The sequence below is a fragment of the Schistocerca gregaria genome, chromosome 5 (genome assembly GCF_023897955.1).
Source record: "Schistocerca gregaria isolate iqSchGreg1 chromosome 5, iqSchGreg1.2, whole genome shotgun sequence".
Lineage (NCBI taxonomy): Eukaryota > Metazoa > Arthropoda > Insecta > Orthoptera > Acrididae > Schistocerca > Schistocerca gregaria.
This window is the reverse complement of record NC_064924.1, coordinates 54,821,578-54,831,254: the sequence shown is the minus strand read 5'-3', so window position 1 is coordinate 54,831,254 and position 9,677 is coordinate 54,821,578.

Here is a 9,677-nt window from a genome sequence, read left to right as displayed (position 1 = left end):
AGATGGACGTCTCTGGGCCGAAATGTCGTGGCAGAATGTCGACGGGATCCGGCTATACACTCGAACACTTAAAAATTGTTGGAAGAAATACGACCAGAAAATTCGAGACGTTACATGTTCATGAATGAATCACGTGTTCCCGCCTCCCGCAAAATGACAGTACGTCCAGAACAGCTTTACATACTGAATCTGGTCTCATCTGAGAAGAACACTAGTCCCCACCCCTCGTTCTACCCCTACATGGATACTCTGCAAATCACTTTTAAGTGCCTGGCAGAGGGTTCCAGTCTCGTATAACGCGTGAAAAGAGCAAACACAAATATCTTTCCGTACGAGCTCTGATTTCTCTTATTTTATCATGGTGATCGTTTCTCTCTAAGCAGGTCGGCGTCAAAAACATACCTTTGCATTCGGAGGAGAAAGTTCGTGACTGGAATTTCATGAGAAGACTCTTCCACAATGAAACAAGCCTTTGTTTCAATGATCTCCATCGAAAATCCTGTAACATTTCAGTGAGACTCTCGCCACTATTTCATGATAATACAAAACAAGTTGCACTTCTTCCAACTTTCTCGATGTACTCCATCAGTCCTGTCTGGTGAGAATCCCACACTACACAGCAGTGTTCTAGAAGAGGACGGACAAGCGTTGTGTGGGTAGTCTCTTTAGTAGGTGTCTTACATTTCCTAAATGTCCTCCCAATAAAACGTAGTCTTTGATTAGCCTTCCCCACAACATTTTCTGTGTTTTCCGTCCAAATGAAGTTGTTCGTAATTGTAAATCCTAGACATTTCGTTGAATTAACGGCTTTTAGGTTTGACCGATTTATCGTGTAACCGAAGTTTAACGGATTCCTTTTAACACACAAGTGGATGACTTCACACTTTTTGCTGTTTAGGGTCAATTGACAATTTTCGCACCATTCAGATATCTTTTCTAATTCGTTTTACAGTTTGTTTAGATCTTGTGATGACTTTATTAGTCGATTAACGACAGCGTCATCTGCGAATAGCCTAAGACTGCTGCTCAGATTGTCTCCGAAGTCGTTTATATAAATAAGGAACGGCAAAGCACCAATAACACTACCTTGGGGAACGCCAGAAATCACTTCTGCTTTACTCGGTGGCTTTCCGTCAATCACTACGAACTGGCAGGAAATCACGAATCCAGCCACATAACTGAGGCGATATACCATATGAATGCGACCTCACTACAAGCAGCTTGTGTGGCACTGTGTCAAAAGCCTCCCGGAAACCCAGAAATGCGGAATCCATTTGAAATCCCTCGTCAGTAGCACTCAACACTTCATGACAGTAAAGAGCTAGTTCTGTTATACAAGAACAATGTTTTCTAAATCCCTGTTTCCAAAATCCTGCTGCATATCGACTTTAATCATGTTGGCCTGTAATTAAGTGGATTACCCCTACTACCTTTCTTGAATATTGGTGTTGAATATTGGTGTCACCTGTGCACCTTTCCAGTCTTTGGGCACTGACCTTTCGTTTAGACAGCGGTTGTATGTGATTGTTAAGCATGGAGCCATTGCATTAGCATACTCTAAAAGGAACCTAATTGGTATACAGTCTGGACCAGAAGACATGTCCCAATCCGTATATCCTTATGCTTTAGTAAATGGTATTTCCTATGTACGAGAGTCAACGAAACACAGCGTACCGGTCGTCGGAAGAGGACTCCTCCTCCTCGTTGTTGCCGTGCTGCTGTGGATCGTGAGATTCCGTAACTTACTGTCGAGTTATATGTTGTTGCAATTGCTCCCGCTGTTTGGCTAGGGGTCCCTTCTCGCCTTTGCACAATGTAGTGGACATCTGCTACAGCAACTTACAATTGTCGATCCTCTCCTCTCCTTCGGCCTGCAGCCCCTTGATTCGGAAAACTGCCAACGGTGAAGCAGTGCTGTGAGTAACATAAAACTCTTGCGCTGCTCTCGTCTGACTCCGTCCATATGCCAGTCGCCTTATGACTATTCTCCGTGTAAAGTCATTAAAGTGTTGTTTGCGGGACGCAGTGAAGAACCTCTCCATAGTACACTGCGACTGCTGTATGGTTGGCAAACTGTCTTTTCCCGCTACCTCTGCTCCCTCATAGAGCTCGACCACACTCATATGGGGCTGTAATCACGCTGACATCACGCCATGTGACCTTCAGCTGTCTGTTCACGAGTGGGAGACCTTTGGCAGCGTGCTACCGCACTTTCATTCATTTCCATCAAGTAGTTAACGTGTAATATTACTGTATCTCTCATCCTTGAGTTTTTCAGGGGAGTGTACATGGTAGGCGAAACAGAACTGGAACAGAAAATATTTCGTGCACCTTAAGGTAGGCAACCCAATTGTGACCCCTTCACATCACAATACACACACACAGACACACACATCAGAACCCCCATCACATCTGCGCTGGCGAATGAGGTGGAATAATGGACTCTTTGCAGATTTTGTATCATCCTGCAACATAGGTCAGAGACTACCAGAAGCCAGACTACGGAACTACCGTCCCACGCGTGGACTACTGTTAAATCACCAACATAAACGGCCGTGTATGAAGTGGTGTCGTGACTGGGAAGCATAGACTGCTTAAGAATACAGTTTTAATGGGTTCAGAGATGAACTGCGGTGGTGCGCTACCCTCCCGATGACAATCCTTGATGCCTTTTTGCGGTGAGGTGGGGCGAGGGCCCAATCTTTCAATGGTTTGGAAACGCAGTGCAGTGTTAGTCTAGGTATCATTGTGTCAGGACGCATCGGCTACGACCACACGTTCGACAGATAGCGACTGAGGTACTTCCATGGCCAAGTCAGTTCCCAATAAACCATATGAGAGACTATCTCAGACGCCATCTCCGTCCCAGTACCATTGCCATTATCCAGAGAAACACCAACCACTTAAAATAATGGTGGACCAGTCCGCGTACAAGAGTTTTGTCACTCTTCCTAACGTAATCAGTCCACACATCCAAGCCATAGCGGGTGGAACGTCATACTTACAACGTCCATACTGACAATTTCTTAAACTCCACTCGATTTTATAATCACAGGAAAAGCGTCAAATACCTTCAGTCCCTTAATTGTCAATTAGTTTCCCCCTCCACTTCTGGGTCGTTCACTACTTTTGTCAGGAAATGTAGATAGGAGAATATTTTTATTTCGTCCACATCTCTCTCTTCTCCAACGATGATGAAAAGCAAATTGATATTCTCAGTTTTACTGTCCTTTATCACCATCGGTTTTACGCCGTTACCGTCTAACCATATTCTGTATTAACTATACTCTCCACTACTTTGAACAGAGCATCAGTACAGAAACATTGGAAAACACAGAATTAGTATAATATAAAAGTGAAGCCTACTTTATTAAGTGTATCAGATTTAAACATGGCTACAGACATTATAGTATTGCAGTTCTCTGTTTTACTTGCGATTTTAAGTGTTAGACACTTGTATACAATATCCAAAAGTAAGAAGTAGGCAGAAATATTGCTAGAATACCTTCCCGTAGCAGGACCTAAAAGTTGTGGGAGTAGCCCACTCTATAAGCAGGAAGGTCCGAGTGCAACAGTAACTTCATAAGAATCGGAGAACTGAATCAGTACGACGGCGTTGTATGACAAAACGTTTGTGGAATAACTGAAGAAGCATCCCAGTATTCACGTGAAGTGATTTGCAGAAACATACAAGGATCTTTCTGAGAATACGTGGACGATGAATTGTTAGAAAATCATAAATATGTAGAAATGATCTCCGAAGGGGCAAACTTCCTTCATGTGAGGATACGAAATCTGAAAAGTGCGTAGCAACAATTATTCCGAAAAATGGCGGGGGGGGGGGGGGGGGCGGGGGGCTCCCGAATGGGTGTTACCATGAGGATAAAAGAGCGTGCTAACTTAAAGTACTCAGAACAACTGACACTGTATCATGGTCTATTTCAGGAACCATGAAACATTTTTACGGCAGGACGCAGTCTGGAAAACGTCCAGTCGTCCATTCGGCACACATCCGCGAATAAACCCGAATAACGAGTTTTCATTAGGCGATACTGTAGGACAGTGGAAATCTGCCGGAAGCTACTGCTTGTAGCAGTAAAAGAAATCAGCTGCGGATCTTACATCGGTGTGCGATTGGAAAACCGCCTCCGTAGATTACACCCTTGAAAGAGGATGCTCGGCATAGAACACGGAGCTAATACTGCAGCTCTCAACAGTTGACTAAAAGATGTGAAAAGAGAAGTAACTCTTCTCATTGGAACTAGAAAGACAAAACAAAATAAGGCGAAACGAATGAAGAGACTTATGTCTGGAAAGTCTTATAACTTGTTGTCAAGAACATGCAATATGCCTGATGGTTTGGCGTCAAACTATCAAAAGGTATTTCAATTGGAACAGAAGAATCCGTAGAAAGAGGTCAATTTTTCTATGTAACTGTAGGTGTTGGTGTCTTTCCTAGAAAGACATTTTAACTGACATTCAGAGAAGTTCAGCGTGTTATAAAAAACTTCAGCATGCTTATAAGTCAGAGGAACGTTTCTACTATGATATATGTATTTTAATAAGTTACAGGATACTGTAAACGTATTGTGGTTTATTTTCTAGTATTGACATGAAAAGTATTAAAGAAATGAATGTGGGAGTTACTGCTCCATCATTAACTTCATGCACAGTTGGTTCATGCAGTTTTTTGTTGTTCTGTGGTGTTGACGTGTGAAACTGCACATTTCAAGTATCTCTTACATGTGGGAGATATTTCACAAACGAAAATTGGGAAAAAGCTCAGTATGAGGAAGCAAGTGACAGGGAGGACACTAACCAGATGCCGCATTCGGGAGGACGACGGTTCAACCCCGTCTCCAGCCATGCTGATTTAGGTTTTCCGTGATTTCCGTAAATCGTTTCAAGCAAATGCCAGGATGGTTCCTTTAAAAGGGCACGGCCGATTTCCTTCCCAATCCTTCCCTAACCCGAGCTTGCGCTCCATCTCTAATGACCTCGTTGTCGACGGGACGTTAAACAGTAACCACCACCACTAACCCGATGGTTACAGAAGAAAGAGCTGGGCATAAATTAAGACCATTCATAGTTTTGAAAATAACAGCATGAAAATGAATAAACATGTTCCTTAATTCAGTCTCAATGAAAGTAAAAATCTACCTTCCAATAATTAGAACATGTAAAGTGTCAGCTGCAATGAAAGCCGTTCCTAAGTATGGCATCACCTGCCATCTCAGCTGAACGCTTAAAAAGTTTTAAAGCTAACTGAGGGGTGGCACTAGAGGGGAGAAAGTTGGCTTCATTTGGCAGTACATACATACAGCGTGATTCAGCTGTCCCTGCCAGTAGGTTTTATCCAACCTGCAACGCCTTCAAATACCACATGCGAGATATTATATCCCTCATTCGCTATGAGCAAACTATTAGCCTTGCAGAAAAAATGATTTCGATCTTTTTGTAGGAAACCTAATGAAGTTAAATTTTGTACTGGCTTATATTTCCGCTGGAGGCCACAGTTTTGGAATCATAAAAGAAAAACGCATTTGAAGGTCACGTTTGTACATTTTTCTTGAATAATTCCCAAACTACGGCCTCTAGCAAAAATGTATGCCAGTACAAAATTTTACGTAGTTAAATTTCCTAAGAAAAGCTCCTGTTCTTTTTTTTTTTTTTTTGTAGTACTAATAGTTCGCATGTAGTGAGAGAGTATGAAAATCTTGTTCATCGTATTGCAATGTGTGGTAGGTTGCCTATAACCCATCGGTCAGGGCAGCTTCCCACGTTACCATTACTAAAAGTTAAATTATAAAACATCTATCCAGTGCATACAATTCCATAATAATAAAATTAGCTTTAAAATGGCCATATGGAGTTTACCAAAATATAATGTGTAATGATTATATCTGGCATATAGTCACGTACGTTCATCTCCATACAAAATTACCTTTCACACACACACACACACACACACAGAAATTAAATATATTACACTTTTTTGATTAGTGGGATTAGCAGTTGACACTGTCTTTGGGACAGGTTTTATTTCAAGTGATACTGAACTTTTATAAGTTTTGCATTTTGGAGGATGAATATGTAGTTTTGTTGATCAGGAAGGTACATAAAATGGTGCTCATTCCGGAGTCAGATTAATATTGATTACAGACCCTGATGATGGCAGCAATAACGTAATAAATGTAATAAATAAAAAATACAGTATGCAGTATTTTATGCAAAAATATAATGAAATTTGAACAAACTTGTTTCCACCATTATGGTGATTCGAATACTTGAACCAAATAATAAAGGTTAGTAATGCAGACTTGTAAAGTGGTGTTAGAGTTGAGGACAACCATTTGAACTCCTGGTGATAGAAGAAATTTCATCACCAATATTTGGCTGGCAAAGAGAAGAGACCTGTAAATTTCGCCATCACCAGACATTGCGCACATGCTGTGGTTCAGAATTCAAACTTCTCTGCAATTTCCCATTGCTGATGGCATGCTACACTGTTATTCCTAGGGCAGATTAGATATAATTTTCATTCTGTTCAGCCACAGTTACGAAGTCATCAGTGATGTAGAACGTTTCATAAAACAAAAATATATATTAGTCACAACCAATGCAAGAGATACATTAACATCTTTTCTGCAGATCCTAAATTAAATTGATCTGATGTGATTACATCCCGGAGACATAGTAAGTCCAACCTTCAATAAGGACAGAAATAGAAATAATGAATTAAAATTTTTCCAACACCAGGACTTGAACGCAGATTCCATATTACCAGCAGATGTGCTATTCACTACACTATCCTGCCTAGCAAGCAGGAAACCTGGGTCCAAGTCTTGTTGCCCAAAAAAAAAAAAAAAAAAAAAAAAAAAAAAAAAAAAAAAAAAAAAAAAAAAAAATTCATTATTTCTGTTTCTGTCCTTATTCAAGATAACGTTGAGACTCAGTATGTCTCCAGGAAAATGGATGTATGTCAAATCAATAGATCGCCTATACCTAAGGTACAGACAGGATTTCCCCATTACGTACAAAACTGGGATACTATTCAGACAGCCTCGGCAGTACTGACAATTTAAAGAGGAGAAAATCAAGATAGGCTGTGGTGTGAATTGAAAACTGTGATGGAGTTGGCATTGGGCTGGGGTTCTCCGTGAAGCTGTGTTCACCTCATTGCCAGGGTAAGCAGGAGATTCAGGTTCAAGTCCTGGTCTTGGCACATACTTTAATTCCTTTCTTCAGCTCCTATCCTTATCTAAATTAAATTGTGCACATAGATGTGGAATTAATCAAAAAACATGAAATACACTTTTACGTAAGAGAAGTGGGCTAAAATCAGACGGTGGGTTTGATTTTTCTCCCTTCTCACATCATCATTCATCGCAAAACCTGTCAGAACACTGGACAACAATCATCAGTGATCCAAACGACATGGATGCGCTTCTGGTAGTGTTAAACATGTCAGAGGAAGACAAAGGCAAACATCAGCACTAGGATATTGCCCAGGAATGTCTGTCTGTGCAAAACGAATATTTCCTGAATAACAGAATGCGTCAAGGACGTTTGGAAGGTGACATGCAACGCTTGCTTGAGGAGGAGGTATGTGGCTTCTTCCCTCGCCTCCACGTTCGAATGACATGTCGCTTGTTGATCATTTGATCACAGTTGGTCCGTTTATCTGCTGTCAATGTATTTTTTGACTCACGTACCAGTAGGACTTTCCTGGAACAAAGCGAAAAATGTCAGCTTAAACGGTTCTGACTTGAAACATGTGAGAGCTTCAATTCACACGGGATAATATGCAGTCCAGTAACCCTGGTCATTTGCCTATTGTGACGTATTTAATATGAGACATAAATTGAGCTTCTTTTCAGTGGATTGTATGTGACATCTTCAAAATAAGAGATCAGGACTCATTTCAGCCTACTAATAAGGCAGTTAAGACAGGTTACCTCGCATATATTCAAAATGAGGAAATATATCGAGGAACAGTTTTGACTAAAGGACAGTGTAGTGAATTTTCTTACATGCACAACTAATTTTAACGTGTACAGCTACCGAATTATAGCAATTTACTCCTAATGGCACACCCTGCATTTTTCTGCAACACTGAGAAGAGCCTTCGAATAAGATTTCAGCGCTTAGCAAGTTGTGTAACCTGATCAAAAACCGTAACGAGATAAAATAATCGCAAACGATTGTTCCTCCAACGACAACAGAGGTCTCAACAAACTCCTGCCTGATGCACCAAATGTACGAAAACACATAACTCGTGGGTGCTCCCTTTGTTTACCTCTGCGGTAGAAGCTCATCAATCTGTGCACTGTTATTGTAGCGATCAGACAACTTGCTTGTGAAACTCTTCAGACTTGTACAGTGTATACGACGATCTAAAAAATGTTTACTGTTTTCATTTATGACGAATGTCGAGAATGTGAGAAGCGGAGCCGGCGAAGTGAGGAAGTAACAGTTCAGAGACGGCGACACAGAGGGCACATGTCACTTCGACAAAGCTTCAATCTCCAATTGGGACCAGGCTAAAGTGTGCTCTGCAAAAATTTATTTCCGACGTATTTCCTCCTTTCCGCATTACGCTCGACAATTTACTTCTTAACAATGAATTTCAAAATCAGTTACATTTCTCAGAATTCTATCTACGAAAACTACAAAGCAATGCAATGTTTCTATAAAAGTTTTTATTTACGGATGAAGCATTTTTTACAAACCGTGACCATCTTAATCTTCCCAAAATGCACTACTAATAACAGAAAATTCTCGCTTTCTCAGAAGTGCATACGCTATGATATGGGACTGTAAATGTGTGCTGCGGGCTTTCCCGGAATAGCATCAGTGTTATTAGATTTGTTCGTGGGATTCTGAACACCAACGAGCCTATAGTTTTGAGCATTTACAGCGGTACCAACTTGACAAATGATGTCCCAAATATTCCGCACAGTTAACTAACGATCCTTAACAGAGCACTTGGAGATTCTTGGATTCTTTGTTCTGGAAAGATAAAATGGCCGGAACTATCTTATTTCTTAAGCGAAAATTAAAACAAGATACCTACAAAGAGACATCGATGATTGCCGAAGATATTCAGTGCCGTTATAACACGGAACTGTGTCTATGCAGATGAAATTCTAAGTGAATGTTTTCGATTACGAATCACTTTCGCCGGCCGGAGTGGCCGAGCGGTTCTACGAGCTACACCCTGTAACCGCGCGAACGCTACGGTCGTAGGTTCGAATCCTTTCTCGGGCATGGAAGTGTGTGATGTCCTTAGGTTAGTTAGGTGGAAGTAGTTATAAGTTCTAGGGGCCTGATGACCCTGCAGTTAAGTCCCATAGTGCTCAGAGGCATTTGAACCATTTTTGAATCACTTTCAAACGTGTATCAATGCTCAAGGTCAACATTTCAACCACTTTGTATGAGTCATAATAGTAAAAACATGCGTTTCCTTGCATGTGGGACCTCTTCCATTTACGTCTAGAGAGTGGTTTGCGGGGCTATTATCTTGTTACTATTTCAAGTTGCACACATAATCTACCTGTAAAGTCCTCTTTCAAAGATTTCTGCATTCCCATAAAAAATTATGTAGTTCCATTTCTTAAAAAAATGGGTGTGATAATTCGGAAGATATAAAGGTGAAAGTTATTTTCGTGTGTTAG